The sequence below is a fragment of the Staurois parvus genome, unplaced genomic scaffold, assembly GCF_062004578.1.
Source record: "Staurois parvus isolate SC_StPar_1 unplaced genomic scaffold, SC_StPar_1.0 ptg000598l, whole genome shotgun sequence".
Lineage (NCBI taxonomy): Eukaryota > Metazoa > Chordata > Amphibia > Anura > Ranidae > Staurois > Staurois parvus.
This window is the reverse complement of record NW_028318394.1, coordinates 1945509-1965317: the sequence shown is the minus strand read 5'-3', so window position 1 is coordinate 1965317 and position 19809 is coordinate 1945509. Positions and strand designations below refer to the sequence as shown.

The window sequence follows — 19809 nt, the reverse complement described above, 5'->3', positions numbered from 1 at the left end:
ATCCCATTTATCTCATTTTTAGGTACTCCTGCCTTTTTTTAGGTCCACCCACATTTGTTTCCTAGAGATAACTAACCTGGTTTTCTGTTCAGCTACTGTCTTCTCTCCCACATTCCCTATCTTTGTGCTTGTTTTCTTCCTGTCTGGCCCTGACCTTATCTAATTCCCTGACAGTTTTTGTCTCCTCTAGCTCCCCCAACTGCCTTAAAAAGGTAGTGGCTTCATGCTGCATCTAGCTGAATCCCAGGCCTCCCCGAAAGGACAGTAAAAGAGCCCTGAGATTAAGTGGCACAGATTGCATTAGCTCAGAGCACAGAGCAGATATAAAGGGTTAAATATCTGGACCCATAAATATTGGAAACTTATTTAATATGGTTATACAACCCATCTCATGTAACCTGAAAATACCTTTTCCTATTGCTTTCCACAAGTAAGTATTTTCCAGGTGACTAGGACTAGCGTATTCTCATACTATCCCATGGTCTAACAGTGACACATTCACTGTAAACCCTTTGGCTTTTTGCATGGCCTGATGCAATTGTGGGTGATGAGTTAACACTCCCATAGCCTGACAAAACAACACTGTCCACTCCTTTACCCCACAAACGTAGGAGACAACTCAATAAGGGCTCTGTTTGTATTGTTTTGCCAACTCATGAAGTTCAGTTTGTGTAAACTCATTTAGTTCTTCAAAGTTCACATCTCTGGGGTTGTGGTACTGGACCTCCTCATCTGCCATGTCCTCTCTATCATGTTGCCTTTTCCTATGCTTAGTAATGAGATGTCTTTTTTATTGTTTCTTTCCTCTATATGCAATGAAATAACCACATTTTATGGAAGATGCAATCTGCTTGTTGCATGGCTGATTTATAGCAGCCTGTTCAAATAGACTTAGAATACAGAAAAAGAGTAGGCGAGTTGCATAACAGACATCAAGCCTATATGGGAAGGCTGCAATTTCTGATTGTTTGAGTATTCATATTTTGTCTCTCACACATAGTGCATCTGGCCATGATTGCGTAGCCAGCAATTACATGTGGCAAACAGCCACAAATAGATGTAGCTGCTGACGGACTGTCACTGTAACATCATGGCAAAACATCTAAAGTAACCAAAATGGCCCTCGAGAAGAAGTCGGAAGTGACGAAACGAGTCAGGGACGTGACGTCAGACGCTAAACCGGAAGGATCGACGCGGCCATTTTGATTACTGGAGTTTAAGTATTAGAATTGCTGGGACAGATGGATGGATTGTTGGATCTATAATGTAAGATATTAATAAAGTTTTTTGGTACCCTATATACTCCACTGATGGTCCTCTTCTTTACCCTCATGAGGAATTGGGAAAATTGAAAAAGGCATACCCGCAGGGTGGAAGCTGACAATAAAAACGCTGAAGTGCTGGTTTGCTGCAATAGGGTAATTGCCTTGAATCCCACTATAGTGTGGCACCACAGAATGTTTAATTCACTTGTGCTGCTAGTGGACATGTATACACTATGCACTTAGTGTTATGTTTCCTGTGATTTCAAGAGGATATCATAATCTCACTAGTGTGAGGTGTCACAGAGTGTTCACTTTATTTTGAAGTGCTGTCATTCACTTTTTGATGTGTTGAATTCACAGAGTGCTGTGTGGAATTTCTTTTGAATTTATTTTATTTATTTAGGATTTTCTTTTTTTTTTCACTGAAAATATTGTATGATATGCATGAATCACGTATCACAGATTTAAATACATTTGGAGATTTATAAAGGTATTACACTATATTTAGTTTTATATTTTTTTTAAGTATTCTGGATCTGGATCTGGATTGATGAAGTGAATCGGATACTTTATATTTGAAGATTTATTAGATGTTGGACATTACTATTAAGATTAATATTTTTCGGACTATATTTACAGTGTGGACTATTATGAGGATGTTTGGGGTTTAGAGGGATCTCAGAAAAGGTTTATGGTACTTTGCATTATAGGCAAGCTTAGACCTGTGGTATAATAATGTGTTTTTACTAAAATAAATTCTGTACGTAGAAACACAATTATTGGAATACAATACAAGACTGGCAGATATACATTAAACACACAAAATGCTACCTACTTCTTAGAAAAACTATGTTCGGTATACAATAATTAAAGTTTCTTAGCTCTGACTATAGTGGCTTTATAATTTCTGTAGGGAACGCAGGCTCCAGGCTTACTTTAAAATGGTTGCAGGAGATTGGGCTAAAAGCATCTTCAGGTTCTGGCAGAAAGCTTTCTTGGTGTTAAGTCATCACAGAGTCCTTCTGTCAGCTTAACCTGATGACTTTTTATTTGAAAAGTTTTGGGTAGCCAATCCCACATGAGCATATCCTTTTGCAATACTGTGTTTCAATGGGAGAAACATTCTCCAATTCGACCTCTAGATGGCACTGTTTTATCATACATACCATAGGTCTTATATTTTAGAAGATCAAGCTATTGGTAATCATTGATTAACTTGACCAGTTGATTTCAGTTACATAATTAAATGTAGAGCATTGTTGTACAATATAGCTTCTGTAATTGTTACCAAGTATTTTGTTTGAGAAGTCCATTAAAACATTTAAAAGTAACCTGATTTCTGTTTCTAACAAACAGACAAACAAACAAACAGATCCTTTCATGTAAGTCTAAGAAAAAAATCATAAAACAGACATATATTTATATCAAATGCAACACAAGCTACTTACATACTTTCCAGTGAATGCCCAATATTTGTGGCTATTGTCTTTGAAATAATATACTCTCACATTTATTTCATTATAAAATGTGCCTGGTTTCTCCCTCTTAAATTGCAGTCTACGAAAGCTGCTAACATAGTTTGCATCAAGCCTGTACAATATTGATGCCTTTTGTCTCTGATATAATACACTCAAATTTTTATTTCCTGATAAAACATGCCTGGTCTCTCCCTCTGAAACTGGGGCTTGCTAAATCTTGTTGATATAGTGTGTATGAAGCCTGCACAATATGTCTGGCCTTTGTCTCTGAAATAAAAATATTTTAATTTTGTTTCCTGATACATTTTTGGTCTTCTCCTCTTAAATTGTGGCCTAGTAAAAAGGCTTACATAAGCAACATCATGTTTGTCCAGTGTTTCTGGCTGTTGTCATTGAAATTCTACACTTTAAATTTTATGGCCTGATAAATCCTGCCAGGTCTATCTCATCAAGGTTGTACAGTATTTATGGCCTGCCTGATCTCTCCCTCTTCAATTGTAACCTTGAAAAAGGGCTTACATACGGGGCAGAGAGTCTGTACTGTACAATTTTTATGACTGTTGTCTCTGAAATAGCAAATTCTAATTTTTATTTCCTGATCAAACCTTTCTGGTCTCTCCCTCTCAGATTGTGGTCTATTAAAAATGATTATACAGTGGGCATTAAAATGCTTACATAGTGGGCATTGTCTGTACAATAATTCTGGCTTTTGTCTCCAAAATAATAAACTCTTATTTTTATTTAATTATAAAACTACCTGGTCTTTCCTTCTGAAATTGGGGTGTACTAAAGCTGCTAACAGTATGCATTAAGTCAGTGCAATACTTCTGGCTATTGTCTCTGAAATAATACACTCCCATTATTGTTTCCTGATAAAGCTTGCTAGTTTTCTCCATCTTGAATTTCAGAACAGTAAAAGGCTACATATTGTGCAGCTAGAGGATATGCTATGGTCTCTAAAACCATACATTCTGATGTTTATTATATGATAAAACCTGCCTGGTCCCTCTGAAATTTGGTCCAACTACAGCTGCAGAGTATGCATCAAGTCTTTTCAGCATTTCTGGCTATTGTCAATGTAATAATACACTTTATTTTTCAGTTCACAATTAAATCTTCTTGGCTTCCAGATGACTGCTTTGGGTAGCCATACTTAGTGAGCTGCCTACCAACTGCCTGATATATGATACGTCCACTTACTGGAAGGTGATGTTGATCATATTGTAGTATCTGCACCAGTAGCACTGGTACATCAATGACTATTTTTACATGTATAGAATAAGGACAGGCTACCAGGAGCTGCATCTCTTTTCACCATGTCAGTGGTGAATTTACCTGGTCACTCCCTTTCAGCTGCTGAGTGTGTATTGAATCTATACAATATGTCTGGCTTTTGTCTCTAAAATAATATACACAGTTTTGGTTTGCTGAGAAAACTTGCCTGTTATTCTCTCTTAAATGGTTGCCTAGTTGAAAATCTTACATGCTGTGTGTCAAGTCTGCACAATATTTTTCTCTGCTGTCTCTGAAATAGTAAATTTCTGAAATTATTTCACAATGCAACTTACCTTGTCTCTCTTTATTACACCCAATGAAGCTGCTCACATACTGTACTGCCTCTGTTCTATATGTTTGGCTATTGTTTCTGAAATATTGTGCTCTAAATTTTGTTTCAGGATAAAAACCGCCTTGTCACTGAAGTGAGGGGTTCTGGTTTTGAAGTTTTTTTGTTTGTTTTTTTAACTAAGTTCTGACATTTTATTAAACATGTGACAATGCAGTGTGGTACTGTGAAAGTAGAAGATTACAAAGTATACTATGAACCTGTTTTGCCACTGGCCAGTTGTTATGAACATGAGGGCTTTTTGTAAGAGTAAACTATCCTATAGCTTTAGAGTTGCTGTGGCTGGTACTTTCAGTTTAATTCAGGTCTGTTACTGCTGGATAAAAGTAAAGCCTTTTTAGGTTGAAATGAATTAGCTTGGGGTTCTGCAGCTGCTGTATTTAGGCCAAGTATTAATGTAAAAATAAGAAAATCAATTACACATTCAAAATAGGTGAAGTCATAATACAGTGTACATGAGTATTATACTGTTACATGACACCACATACAGCTTAAAGATATATCCCAAGCCTGTAAAGGAAAGAAATGGTGTTTTTCCCATGTTACCCAAGAAGTGGGTTCGCTGCTTGCTGTATAGTTATTTATTTATTTATCTTTTAGGTTTATGTCCCCCATGGCAGTGCCCAGCTTCCAATGTCCTTTGCTTTATAATGCCTTGCTCACTAAATAGGACAAATGGCCAGAATTGATTTTCAAGATTTTCCACGCATAGACTTTGATGGGGTTTAGAATAAATTTTTCAATTTCCAGAAGTAATGAAAGGTTATACAATCAACCCATGAACTGAAAAAAGGACAGTTCATTTGCTCTATGTTTACACCGAAGAACATCTTCATCTTAGTGTGAACATTGTCACTTAGATTACAGTGTATACTCTCCAGCACTCCAAGGATCAACTCCCAAAGTACAGCCAGGGGAACCAGGGCAAAGGATGGCCTATGGCTAACATTTCAGGGATGCAGCCCTCCTCAGACAGGGAAATCAACAATTGAAAAAAGAGCAAAAAGGTGGCGCAAACATCTAGTGCATTATTCAAGGTTTATTAAAAAGTCAAAAAGACGAAAATATACTCAGAGACATAGCAAGTTTGTAAAGCATTATATGAAAATTGAGATGGCCACAACAGAGGGCAGGGTGTTTCAACTGCCAGTGTAGTCTGCTTGCTGATGCGTTTCAGGGACAAGTCCCTTTCCTGAGAGCTAATGACCAGCAGGCATGTGAGTCTGCTATAAATAGCTGTGACTAAGAACATTAAGAGCAACCCTCCTCCCCCTAGACTTGTTAAAAGGGGGAGGGGAATAGGGGGGTATAATTACAATGCTTGGAATGATCTTATAAACTGCATGTGGCATCATGATACATTTAAAATTATAATTGTAAATTAAAATGAAAAATAATAAAAATTAAAATTAAAATGAGACTAGAACTATTATCAGCATATTTTCCACAAACAATGTACACATATATAATGGCATCTCTGTACATAGTGGTCATGATATGGTGGCAATGAAAAAATGCTTTTAAATGCTTATTAAAATGCTTGTGAAATGCTGGTAAAGTCGTAACCATATAGTATATGATTCGAATGAGACTAAATAAAATATCCAGTGTGTATAAAAAGTGTACTATAACAGTACCTCTGATAGGGTCTTGGATGTAGAAGAACCGATCTCTATGGAGAATCTGTGTTGTTGTGAATATCTAGTGGGAATGAAAATACACAACTGGATGGGAGGTGCTGTCTGTATGGGAAGTGAGAGTATGGCTGCTGGAATGCACGCCAATGTGGTTGTGTGCTCCATGGCCAAATGGGAGGGACCCGAGGAGTGAATCCTGCGCCGGGCACCTGTCACTTAGGCAGAAAGTTAGAGGAAATCCATCAATTTTCAGTTGTCATCAAAACAAAAGAGGTGAGGGAAAATTCTTCAATGGGGCAACTGTTCCTGTGTCAACTCTTTAAAATATAAGCAAATAGTGGAGCGCTTCAAAAATTACAACAAATGACATAAAAATCAACCAAAATAAATATCTAAATGAGCAATATATTAATAGGTGAAATAAAACAAATGATATACTGTATAATAATATATAACTATTCAAAAAAGCACAAACGGAGTGAAATTAAAGTGCTAGTGTAAAACAATGAAACTATTTGATAAATCTATTCAAAAATCATATATAAGCATACAAAATAAAAACAATAAGGTGAGACTAGTGCTACTGTAACAGTCCATGAAAGTTCACAGTGGTCAACAATCTCCACTGTCGGTGCAGTGCAGCTATGTAAATCCCGTTGGGTGAGACCACCACTATGCACTCACTGATATCAAAAGTATGCAGCCTAATGAGCAAACCAAATGGCTTGGGCATCCCCTGGTCACTCCTCCTGGACCAAATTGCTAAGTTGAACGTCCCTATTGAGAGAATGCTTGCCACACAGAGCCCAAAATACAGTTCATAGTGTAGTATTTATTTAAAATTGGATAAAACACAACAGATCCACGTGGAAATAAAACAATGGGGCCAAACTTACAAAGATGGCTGCTGATATGAAGAATGGACTCGGTAACGTGACATCAGCACTTAGGCTCTCCTTGACATGTTTTGTGCACACACATGCCTTCAAAGGGAACCACCATGGACTGTTGCACTAGCACTAGTCTCACCTTATTGTTTTTATTTTATATGGTTATATATGGTTTATGAAAATATTCATCAATTTGCACTAGCACATTCATGATCAGTGCATTGTTTTGTACTAGCACTTTAATTTCATTCCTTTGGTGCTATTTTGAATAGTTATATATTATTATGTATCATTTGTTTTGTTTCACCTGTTAATATATTGCTCATTTAGATATTTATTTTGGTTGATTTTTATGCAATTTGTTGTAATTTTTGAAGCACTGCACTATTTTCTTGCACATATTTATTAAGTTGGTTCACTCTTAAGTGCTAGCAGCTTTTTTCTCCAAGTGCTCACTGCGTCTCTTTTTAGTATCTCTAAAATATAAATTATATTCACTGCTGAGAGATTTCCTCTCATTTCCTGTTTCTTTTTTTTTACCATAAAAATTTGTATTAATCTATAAAAACATATTCACATTACTACAAACAGTGAGGCACATGATACACTGAGAAGCTTTAGACAAAAAGGAAGACAACCAACAAATATCCAACAAAGTAATCCACAATGCATAAGACCAGAATTGGTTACAGAGTACTCCATATAGAAGGTGGAAAGGTAATATGTCAATGAAGTAATCATTTCCAGTATACATAAAAGGATCGAGGAGAAATCAAGCAGGATAGACTCCAGCCCAACAGGGCAGTATGGAAAATTAAAGTAGTCTTCACAACCTCCCCTCACATTTCACAAGAGAGATAAAACAAGGGGAGAGGGGACAATGGAAAAGAAAAGGAAAAGGAAGGGGGGGATAAAAAGGAAGAGAAGAAAGGCTGAGAAAAGTGCTTGCTCAAGGCCTGGAAATTGAGTGGGAGGGAACCCAAGCCAAGGTAAATAACAAGGAGGGAATTCCTAGCTCCATAGAACCAGAAGAATAACATTAAAATAAGTAGGGTAACATTTCAACCACCAAATCTTGGCCATTAGGGGCGATAAACATGGTTTAGGCAGTCAGCTACCCAGGCATCCCAAATTTTCCCAAACGTTTGAGGGCACTTATGGGACATATACAGTGGGGATCAAAAGTTTGGGCACCCCAGCTAAAAATTTGTATTAATGTGCATAAAGAAGCCAAGGAAAGATGGAAAAATCTCCAAAAGGCATCAAATTACAGATTAGACATTCTTATAATATGTCAACAAAAGTTAGATTTTATTTCCATCATTTACACTTTCAAAATAACAGAAAACAAAAAAATGGCGTCTGCAAAAGTTTGGGCACCCTGCAGAATTTATAGCATGCACTGCCCCCTTTGCAAAGCTGAGACCTGCCAGTGTCATGGATTGTTCTCAATCATCGTCTGGGAAGACCAGGTTATGTCAATCACAAAGGTTTTAAATACCCAGACTCATCTGACCTTACCCCAACAATCAGCACCATGGGTTCTTCTAAGCAGTTGTCTAGAAAACTGAAACTGAAAATAATTGACGCTCACAAAGCTGGAGAAGGCTATAAGAAGATAGCAAAGCGTTTTCAGATGTCAATATCCTCTGTTCGAAATGTAATTAAGAAATGGCAGTCATCAGGAACAGTGGAAGTTAAAGCAAGATCTGGAAGACCAAGAAAAATATCAGACAGAACAGCTCGCAGGATTGTGAGAAAAACAATTCAAAACCCACGTTTGACTGCACGATCCCTCCAGAAAGATCTGGCAGACACTGGAGTTGTGGTACACTATTCCACTATAAAGAGATACTTGTACAAATATGGTCTTCATGGAAGAGTCATCAGAAGAAAACCTCTTCTACGTCCTCACCACAAAAATCATCGTTTGAACTTTGCAAATGAACATATAGACAAGCCTGATGCATTTTGGAAACAAGTTCTGTGGACCGATGAGGTTAAAATGGAACTTTTTGGGCGGAATGAGCAAAGGTACGTTTGGAGAAGAAGGGGCACAGAATTTAATGAAAAGAACCTCTGTCCAACTGCTAAGCATGGGGTTGGATCAATCATGCTTTGGGGTTGTGTTGCAGCCAGTAGCACAGGGAACATCTCACGAGTAGAAGGAAAAATGGATTCAATAAAATTTCCACAAATTTTGGATGGTAACTTGATGCCATCTGTCAAAAATTTGAAGTTAAAGAGAGGATGGCTTCTACAAATGGATAATGATCCTAAACACACCTCGAAATCCACGGGGGGATTACATCAAGAGGCGTAAACTGAAGGTTTTGCCATGGCCTTCACAATCTCCTGACCTCAACATAATTGAAAATCTATGGATAGACCTTAAAAGAGCAGTGCGTGACAGACAGCCCAGAAATCTCAAAGAACTGAAAGACTTTTGTAAGGAAGAATGGGCAAAGATACCTCAAACAAGAATTGAAAGACTGTTGGCTGGCTACAAAAAGCGTTTACAAGCTGTGATACTTGCCAAAGGGGCAGTACAAGATATGAACTCTGCAGGGTGCCCAAACTTTTGCAGACACCATTTTTTTGTTTTCGGTTATTTTGAAAGTGTAAATGATAGAAATAAAATCTAACTTTTGTTGACATATTATAAGAATGTCTAATCTGTAATTTGATGCCTTTTGGAGATTTTTCCATTTTTCCTTGGCTTCTTTATGCACATTAATACAAATTTTTAGCTGGGGTGCCCAAACTTTCGATCCCCACTGTAGGTAAGCTTATAAAACGGTAATGCTGAATCAATTATCAATCATTACTGAGTAGTCATAGGGAGTTCAGGTTGCCTACTTTTCCTAAAAATGACCTTTCTAGCATAAACTCCCCCCCAAAACACAAAGAGCTTTTTATGGGTAGATTGAGCCACTGAGTTGCCCAAAAGCCCAATAGAAGGAGCTTTGGATCCATGCCCACAGAGACATCACCAATCGTATTAACATCCATCACCACTGCCTGCCAGAAGTGTTGGATAAGGAGACACTCCCACAAAATATCTCTACTGCCTGTTTGCATTTGGGACAAGTCTCGGATTGCCTAGGATAGATCCTGGAGAGGCACTGAGGGGTACAGTAAGCCCTACGAAGAAATTTAACCTGAGTGAATATGTCACTTGCAGAAATAACTGTGGGCATATATTGTTGGACCCCTTTGTTCTAGTCATCCTCCATTAGAGTGGGGATGTCTGCCTGCCAGGTGTGAAATAACTGAGTTTCCCTAACTGTATCAACACTAGTAATGCAATGGTAAATTGAGGAGAGAATGCTATTTCGAATTAAGAGTAGTAAGGAATCTCTTTACCTTATGAGGTGTTACAGTTACTGCCACCAGGAATTGTGCCTGCACTTGTTTTAATTGAAAATATCTAAAAAATATCTATGAGAGAAGCTGGTAGGTTTCCTGAAGAGTAGAAAGGGAAGGAGTTGTACAGCCGGCATAATCTGTTTTTGAATGCCATATCTAGCCTATATGCTAGTGTCAGGAATAGATTGCAAGTGCAGTAGCTTAGGGTTACCCCACAACACAGTATGTGGAGATATGGGATTAGCCTCACCAGCAGCCATCGTCACCTGTTCCCAAAAACGAACCGTTGTATGCATCGAAAGTGTCATACGCAGCATAGCCCTCAACCCCTGGAACACAAATTCATACGCAGCATATCCCTTGACCCCTGGAACACCAAGTTACCCAATGCTGAGAACAATCCCAGGATAGCAACCTCCAAAATAACTACTGGGTTTGATTCATTCATCACCATGATGAGCACTGTCTCCCAGTAGTATTTCCAGAAAAAGGGCAAGGCCAAACCTTCAGATTAAAGGGGTAACTGCAGGGTAGATTTTGCTATCTGATGGATTGAGACATCCCAAATAAAGGATGTAAAACAATCTTATCTAATTTATTAAAAAATGAAACAGAGATGGGGACCGTGGTGTATCTGAAAATGTACAAAAATGTAGGGAGGAAAGTAATCTTGATAATATTCACATGGCCTACTGGAATCAGGGGAAGCATCAACCAGACCTAACATTTATGTATCAATTGTTGTAGAATGGGGTAGAGCTTATCAGCTAGCAGGAGGGATCATTTTGTATTACAATGCCTAAATATTTAATTTGAGACACCCAGTGCAGAGGGGTTGGGCCAGAAGGCACGGAAGTCAAACTAATTATGGGAAATCAGGCTGATTTATCTAAATTAATGCTCACTCTGGAGAGGCTGCCATATAAATCAATTATTAGAGTCTGAGACATCACGAAGATACAGTATGGCATTGTCAGCATGCAGCGATATGCATTCAAACAAAGGTTCACCGGTAACCTACCAACCGCATTTCGAGGAGTGAAGAAGAAGAGTCATTGGCTCAATTGCTGAAGTAAACAGCCCTGGAGACAGGGAGCATCCCTGTCTCATCCCCTGAGGAAGAGGGAAGGGGAGGACAGGGTGCATTAGTCTGCACCCAAGCAAAGGGGCTACATATAATAATCGAATCCAAGAAACAAAGTGAGGACCAAATTCAAACCTCTGGAACACCTGCCAAAAAAAGTCCTACTCCACGAAGTCAAAGGCCTTCTCTGCATCAAGACAGGCCACTACTCCAGGAAAATCTCCATCATGGATAAAAGCAATGTTAGTGCACAAACACCGGATATTGATGTCCGTGCTCCTACCCAGCATGAACCCGGTCTGATTACCATGTACTAAAGACCGTACAACAGAGTTTAAATGATTGGCAAATATTTTAGTCAAGATTTTAGCTATATTGGTCTATATAAGGTGCAACAATAATAATGGCCTCCGACATCAAGGACAGGAGGTGGCTGGTATTCAGGGATGTCTGGAGGAATTTGAAGTAATAAGGGGCTATAAGCCCAAAATTGGTTTTACAGAATTCCCTAGGTAGGCTGTTGGGGCCCAGAGTCTTACCAGCTTGGAGAGAAGTAATTGCTACTTGGACATCCTTTAAGAATTTGGGCTTATCGCCACTGTCTAGCCACTTTAGACAGTACTGGGAAGTCAATGTTGTCTAAATAAGCACCAAAAGTCTCAGGAGAGAAGGTCATTTTGGAGGCATAAAGGTGAGTATAATATGTTGCAAACCATTCATTGATCTGTAAAGGGTCTGAGAGGAGGGTGCCATTGTCTGCCCTAATGTTAGTAATAAGTGCATTCCCTGCCTGTTCCATGGCCAGCCAGGTGAGAAGTTTACCTGACCTTTCCCCCTGCTCAAAAATACGCTGGCAGTGGAACAGAAGAATTTTCCTTCAAGAAGAAGCTCACAGTAGTTCAAGTTTCCAGTAGGTAGCCTGCATATCTCTATAGGTTCCCAGATCTTTCATAATAGCATAACTGGATTTCAACACCAGAGCTCAAGCCTCAGAGAGCTGAATCCAAGATTCCTTCCTAAATTTGGCTATATTAAATTATTACCAACCCCTAGCTCTCATTTCCTGTTTAGTATCCAATACAAGAGGTGAGAGGAAGGGGTAAAAGATAGTAAAAAATAATCTAATTGGGGCTTTAACCTTTCCCTATTACTGTATGTCTAAAATCAAATAGAAAAGTTTAGATATGGTTTATAATTTAAATGCACATCAGATTGTGATTTTATTTTTCCTATGCATTGCATTTATATTGTGGTTTGGAATATTAACTCTGAAATACAAGTCATCTTTTAATTGATACTAGAACTATGCATGGACCTAGAGTGCTTAAAATGGAATCTGTTCCCAACTGTGAAAAAGCGAACTAGAGAACCTTTTTGAAGCAGTCTGTTTTATAAATGGCATCTGTCCTTTTAACCTAAGTGTATAAAGCAAAGAGTATCACTTGTCTGGCAAGCTTCTATGAAGTCATCCCCTATGTCAGGATAAATCGTATTCACCCAGCTGTGTTTGCGCAATGTAGGATATAAATCAAGGGATATTTACTCTTAGCATATACCTAATGCATTGCATGTGACATCCCATTATACATTAGAGCACAATCATGTCACTGAATTCAGCAACTAATATTTTGTGTACTCTGTTTGAGAAATGGCTCCATTATACATCTGGCAAAATCACAATAATTAAGTAAGAAGCCTAGAGGGAATTCCACATCAGTTTTGTGATAAGATGTATAGGTATAAGTAGTGTCTGACATGTAATCCAAGCTGGTTCCTGCAAAAATAAGCTAATCAATGAGCTGTGCTAAGAGATTGGTGTCTTTTAATAAATATCTGTAAATGCAACACATTATTTAATGTTAGACACTGGTTCATTAATTTGTTAATACTTCTTCTAAATTGTCAATTGTTTTTTACACACACATACACAGAGATAGACAAACAAAACCAGTGCTCCAATCTTCATGCAAACCAAGGAATTACCAAAATGCCAATCGAAGAGGTGCTGCCCTTCTGAGATCGGGAAATCTGACCAATGGTAAATGAAAACAAACAAGGGCACACTCTCATCGTGCATTACCGTGGTATACCACGGAATTTATTAGATAAAAAAGGATGTATACTCACAAACCAATGTGATTATAGGCAGTATGGGTGATCCACAAAGACAGTCACAATACAACTGTGTCTAATGATGCGGATAAGCTGGCGCGTTTTGGGGGCTGAACCACCTTCCTCAGAGCTAGAGATGTGTCTGCTGGCCACAAGCCTATATACTAATGGGATGTCAAAAGACACTCCCACCCACTCTCAGCTGACCAACAAAAAAAAAAAGAAAAAAAAGAAAAAGTGACATGGACCCCGAAACAACAAACATCAAACATCAATTGGTGTGCTGTATGCAGAGCACACTAGTTAATATGTAATGAATATAAGGTGTATTTGGATAGGTAATAAATAATCAATACATAAATAATTAATAGATGAATAAATAAATGAATAAATAAATTGATGCATAGTATATAGTAGATCATTATTAATAAAACGTATTGCAAATGAATGGATTAGTGGATTGATAAATTAATAAAAAGAAAATGCTGGAGGAGCACTCAACCTTAAAATTGTGACCCTGATGGTCATGAGCCCTTCCAACCCCCGCCCTGTATTGTGGCGCAACAACGCCGTGTGCAATCTAGTGTACCCATTGTGTACACACACGTTCACCGGGCGGTGGCAGTATATCTCCCTCATTTCTTTATGGGCATAGTGATATGTCAACACAGTGCATCTACCATCAGGGTCACAATTTCAAGGGTAAGTGCTCCTCCAGCATTTTCTTTTTATTAATTTATCAATCCACTAATCCATTCATTTGCAATTCGTTTTATTAATAATGATCTACTATATACTATGCATCAATTTATTTATTCATTTATTTATTCATCTCATTCCTGGAATTCCATATAAAAGGACTTCTCTAGCAGCTTTTTCCTCAGAGTGGTGACAGCACAGTGAGCTTCCCTCCCTCCTTCGTCGCAGGCACTTTAAGCGGATTTGTCACCTTTAAATTAAAAGGGGACTGTTGTTTAATATTTAATTGATTTATTTAAGCTTGAGTCATAAGAACTGAGCAGTTCTATTGCTTGGTTATAGTTAATATGGTTAAAAAAAAGAAAATGTAATTACTTAATTCGTTTTATTTATTAGTGGTCAGCAACAGCACAGCGAGCTTTAGGTACATAGTACTTTATTTCTGTCCAACTGACCATGAAGACTCTGATGACAAGATTGCTGGAGAAAGTGGAGAGCACTAGCGGGGAAGAATGGTTGCGGCAGTGCCTGGAACTTAAAGAGGATAGCAGTGACCAGTGCAGGGAAGAAGAAAATGCTGCCGCTCAACTAGCAGTTTCTGTGCCTTATCTTCTTTCACAGCGGCATGAAGAAGAACATTCCCCAGCAAGCTGTTATGGAACTGCTTAGCCGTCTGTGTTCTCACCAGGAGAATTGCCACAAGAGTAGCCGGAAATGCACCGCCAACACCGGGTATAGAGGAGCCATCCACCTGAGCACCCTAGCATTTCTTTGGCCTTGCCAAAACAGATGGATACTCAGCTGGGCAGGCGCAGCCACAAAAGGAGGCAGGCTCTCTCTCCCTCTCCTGTTAGAAGAAGCGGTGGGCGGTCAAGAGCATATCATGCCGCCCCTGTCTGCGTTCCACCTTCGCAATCCACTGAAGCCATTGCTGGGCAACCAGAACCTCCATTGTCCAGGTGACCCCCTGCTGGATGAAGGTCTCACTACAGCAGCTATGTCTTCTGACAGCTCTTTGCAATCTCAATTACCTTTGGCAGGTGAGCAAGCTAATATTACTGAAGACAATTCCAATGTTCCTTCTTTTTCTAAGCTGGTTGACTCTTTATCTAAAATAGCTGAGGTTTTATCTGCTTCTAAGAATGTGGTTATTGAAACAGTTTCCAGTACTACTAATGTTAATCAGGAATCCCTCGTTAATGTATGGTCTAATTTATTTACAGCATCTAATTCTGTTATGCCAATGGTTAATGCTAATTCTTCATTATCTATTCCTGAGACTTGTCTTAAAGAAACCCTTCCTTGTGACGTATCCCCTCTAGGTTTTGACCTTTGCATATCTATTAAAGGAAAGATGTGGAAAGGTGAATATATAGATATTTTTTCTCTTTTACCTTTTTCTACATATTTTAAAGTTAAATTAGAAAAAAAAAGTGATGACAAGTCTGAAGAGAATAGGCTTAGACCCATCGCTAGAACTTTCCATAATTGGCTTCATGCCTTTTGCATCTTTTCCAGTATTATGGGTGAAAACTTCCCTAATAAATGTAGCGGCTTAATCAGCATCTAGAAATAATTCTTGAGGCATACCGTAACTTTGGTGGTTTAGGCCTTTTTTTATTATGACAATCCTTTTCATCAAAAGTTATCTGTGTACCCTAACTTACATTCTGGACTGAAGGACGTAAGTTTGTGGCTAAATCTTATTGTGCCTCAGCGAGTCAACCCTGTAAAACAGCCGATCATTTTGACTGTTGCTTCTGCCTATAAAAATGGCATTTGCTATGCCTTTATTTCAATAAAGGCATAGCAAATGCCTTTTTTAAATGCAGATTGAGATTCATCTCAATGCAAGTGGAATTTCTCTTGCTGATATAAACATGAGTGCTCTTTATATGCTGGCACTAATTTTCTCTCCAAGTGTTTTAAGAGGTCCACACTAGCCTTCCACAAAAAGATATTTTTCCAAAAGGCCTGCGCTACTGTGAGGTCGGAAAGAATGTATCACTGGCCATACCTATATCCAAACAAGGAGAAGGCAGCTCTACTTCTTAAAGGATATTACAAAGGTTTTTTTTGAAGGTTCTGGCTGTTCATTAGTTCATAATTTAAAATTGATTGAGAAATTTAAACATATTGTTAAGGAAAAAATTTACAAGGAAATGAATTCCAAATTTCTGTATATCCCCTTTGGGTATTGTTGCCAAAAAAGAGCCAAATTCTTTCAGGCTCATTGACCACCTTTCCTTTCCTAAGGGGGATTCATTGAATGACCAAATAGATAGCTCTTTATCATCTGTTAGTTATTCAACCTTTGATGATGTCATTGACAAAATAAAAAAATTTGGTTCTGGTACCATATAAAATCAACTTTTCATTTGCTTCCGATTGCACTTGAATTTTTTAACTCTCTTGGATTTTATTTTGAGGGCCAATATTTTTTTGATATGTGTTTGCCCATGGGGTGCTCATTATCATGCTCCTGTTTTGAAGCTTTTGCTTCTTTTTTACAATGTGTTCACATTTATGAGTCTGGTTTTGATAATGTAATCCATTACTTAAACGATTTTTTGTTTTTTGGTCCTCCAGATTCTTCATTTTGTCTGTAATTTATTGAAGCTTTTCTTCTACATAACTAGCTATTTTGTAGTTTCTTTGGCATTTGAGAAGACGTTTTTTCCCACTACATCTCTTGAATTTTTGAGAATCACTATCGATACTTCATTAATGGAATGTAGGTTACCTCAAGTCAAGTTAGAGTGTCTCAGCTCTACCATTTTAAATTTTTCTCTGCTGGAAAAAGTTTAGCTAAAAGAACTTCGATCCCTTTTAGGCCTCTTCGCATTTGCCTGTAGGGAGATTATTTTCCAAGCACCCTTCTCTTGCCACATCTGGTTTGAAGTACCCCTTTTCTCATATACGTTTGATTCAAGACCTTAAAGAAGATCTAATTATTTGGTCTGAATTCCTTGATGACTACAATGGTAGATCCTATTTTCAGGACAATTTTGTTTTTGACACTGCTCTACATTTATTTACTGATGCTGCAGGTTCCAGATGTTTTTCAGCAGTTTTTAAGACACATTGGTGCTGTGGCATTTGGCCTAATTATTGGATAATTAAATAGGCTACAAAATGCATTGTGCTTTTGGAATTATTCCCTATCATTGTGGCCTTTGAGATCTGGGGCCACTTATTTGCTAATAAGCGCATTATTATTCAGTTTGATAACAAGGGGGTAACTTTTGCAGAGAACTGTTTGATAACAAAAACAGATTTTGAAACCAAAATACTGTGTTATTTTGTTTTTCTTGCCTTAAATTCCATATTTGGGTGAAAGCAAAGTATATCCCTGGAAAATTGAAGAACATCACAGATGCTTTGCCTCACTTACTGATCTCTCAGTTTGGGCAGCTGCTTCCAAATGCAGATCTGGAGGGATCTTTTTGCCCGGACTTCCTATGGGATATATGACTTTTGTAAGTGAAGCAGAAAAAAGCTCTATAGCAGTTAGTACAAGGACTGAATATTCAGTCGCATGGGAAAAGTGGCTTTTAATAGGGACTTTGGTTTTAACTACTGTTCACCATCTGAACACACAATTTTTTCTTTCTTTTTTTTCGTTCTTTGATGCAGCTAAATTTGTGTTATAGTCACAGTGAAAATCTTAGCAGGAATCTCATTTTTCTTTACGCTTTTTCAACTTCATGCTTGTAGTAGATTCTTCACTGTGAAGCAAGCTCTCAAGGGATAAAAAAAGACCTCTTTTGTGGTGAATGATAGTGCAAAGTTTTCTAAAAATATCAATAGAAATAGGGCGCCTATCACCCAACTAGTTTGTTTTTCTTTTTATGAAGCCTTATTTTTCAAAACAGCTTCTGTTTTGGCCTCTTTGCTGCATTAAGAATATCAGCGCTAGTGCCAAATAAAAAAGGTGGTTCAGGGTTGTATGCTAGTGATGTAGTTCCTTCCCCCTCTAGTGTCTATATCTTAATAAGAAAATCTAAAACTGACCAATTGGGAAAAAGTAATTGGCTCAATCTACAAGCTTGTACCGATCCTTTCATTTGCCCGGTTAAATTGATCTCTGAATTTCTTCTACTCAGACCTTCAGTTTCATGACATTTTTTGATCCACGAGGATACTCCCTTGTCAAAATTTTTCAATTCAAATCTGTTTTCAAAAAGTGTATTTAAAAATTAGGTCATCAAGATTTCAAATTCTTGTCCTATTCGTTTCCAATTGGCTCGGCTACAGAAGCTGCTGGATTGGTCCTTGAGGATTCTATTATAAAACAGTTGGGTAGATGAGATTCTCAGAGATTTAATTGATATATCCACCCTAACGTATCTCTTTAATTTTCAGGTAATAAAGCTTTTATTTGGATCGTTGGATATTCTTTTATTTAACAGGCTCATAAGAGAGCTTCCCAATGATGTTATTCTGAAAATCTTGGCATGCATCCTGAACATTGTCAGGTTTTTTGGAAAGGGCTAAGAGGCCTTCAGTGGTTTAATCTTTATTTTCATTTGTCTAGATTATTTCAACAATGGAATGCCCCTTTTATTCTAATAATCCATTTAGGGGAGAATGATATAGGAAGTCTTAAGACTATAGATTTGTTATTTATGATAAAACATGACTTGCAGCATTTTAAGATTGCATTTCCCAATACTACGTATATTCTGAAACTGTTCCTCAATTGATCTGATATTCTTCTCCTGATCTGAAGCCATTTTTAAAGATTAAGAGTCACATAAACAGATTCACTAAAACATTTATGCCTGTCATTAATGGTGCTTCCTTTCATCATTTCGAACTAGAAGAAGGTATTCTGGGTCTTTTCCAACAGGACGATATTCATTTGTCTGATCTTGGTCTTAATATTTTTAATGCAGGATTTTAATCCTGCATTGAAATGGCTGTGGTATTGGGGTAAGCCAGTCCTTGTTTTGAATAAGTCCTGGCTAGGTGGGGACTGTTGTTTAATATTTAATTGATTTATTTATGTTTGAGGCATAAGAACTGAGCAGTTCTTTTGCTTGGTTATACCTAAGATGGTAAAAAAATTAAAATGTAATGAATTCATTAATTTTATTTATCTAATAAAGTCCCACGTCCATGTTTATTCTTCTGAAATAAGTGTATTTGTCTTTACTTATGTAATAATGCAGCCTGCAATCCCATGGAATCCCTGGCCGTGTAAGCAAAATTTAAACCTAAAGTAAACCAAAAAAAGGCTTTTTAAAAAGACGTAAAATAGTTTTTATATTCAAGACATAATAAAAAGGAGGGCATTTTAACCAATTGTATTCCAGAGAATTCCTCCCCCCCCCCCCCCGATCAGGCATTTTTTTGCGATACGGCACTGTATTACTTTAAATGACAATTGTGCAAAGCTGTACATAAATTAAATGTATATACTTTTTTCCCACAAATAGAGCTTTCTTTTGGTGGTATTTGATTACCTCTGTGTTTTTATTTTTATAAACAAAAAAATATTTTTGACTCTTTGCTAATAAACCTGTCCAATAAAAAAAATTAAAAAAAATAAAATTTTGTCATAATATTAGGCCATATGTATGTATGTATTCTGCCACATGTCTTTGCTAAAAAAAAATCCCAATACATGTACATTAATTGGTTTACGT

At 37.6% G+C, this 19809-nt stretch overlaps 1 pseudogene; it reads left to right on the top strand.

Annotated features, from left to right (window-relative positions):
* Window positions 1–15041: 15041 nt before the first annotated feature.
* Window positions 15042–19064, top strand: LOC149449869 (uncharacterized; annotated as a pseudogene).
* The last annotated feature ends 745 nt before the right edge of the window (window positions 19065–19809 follow it).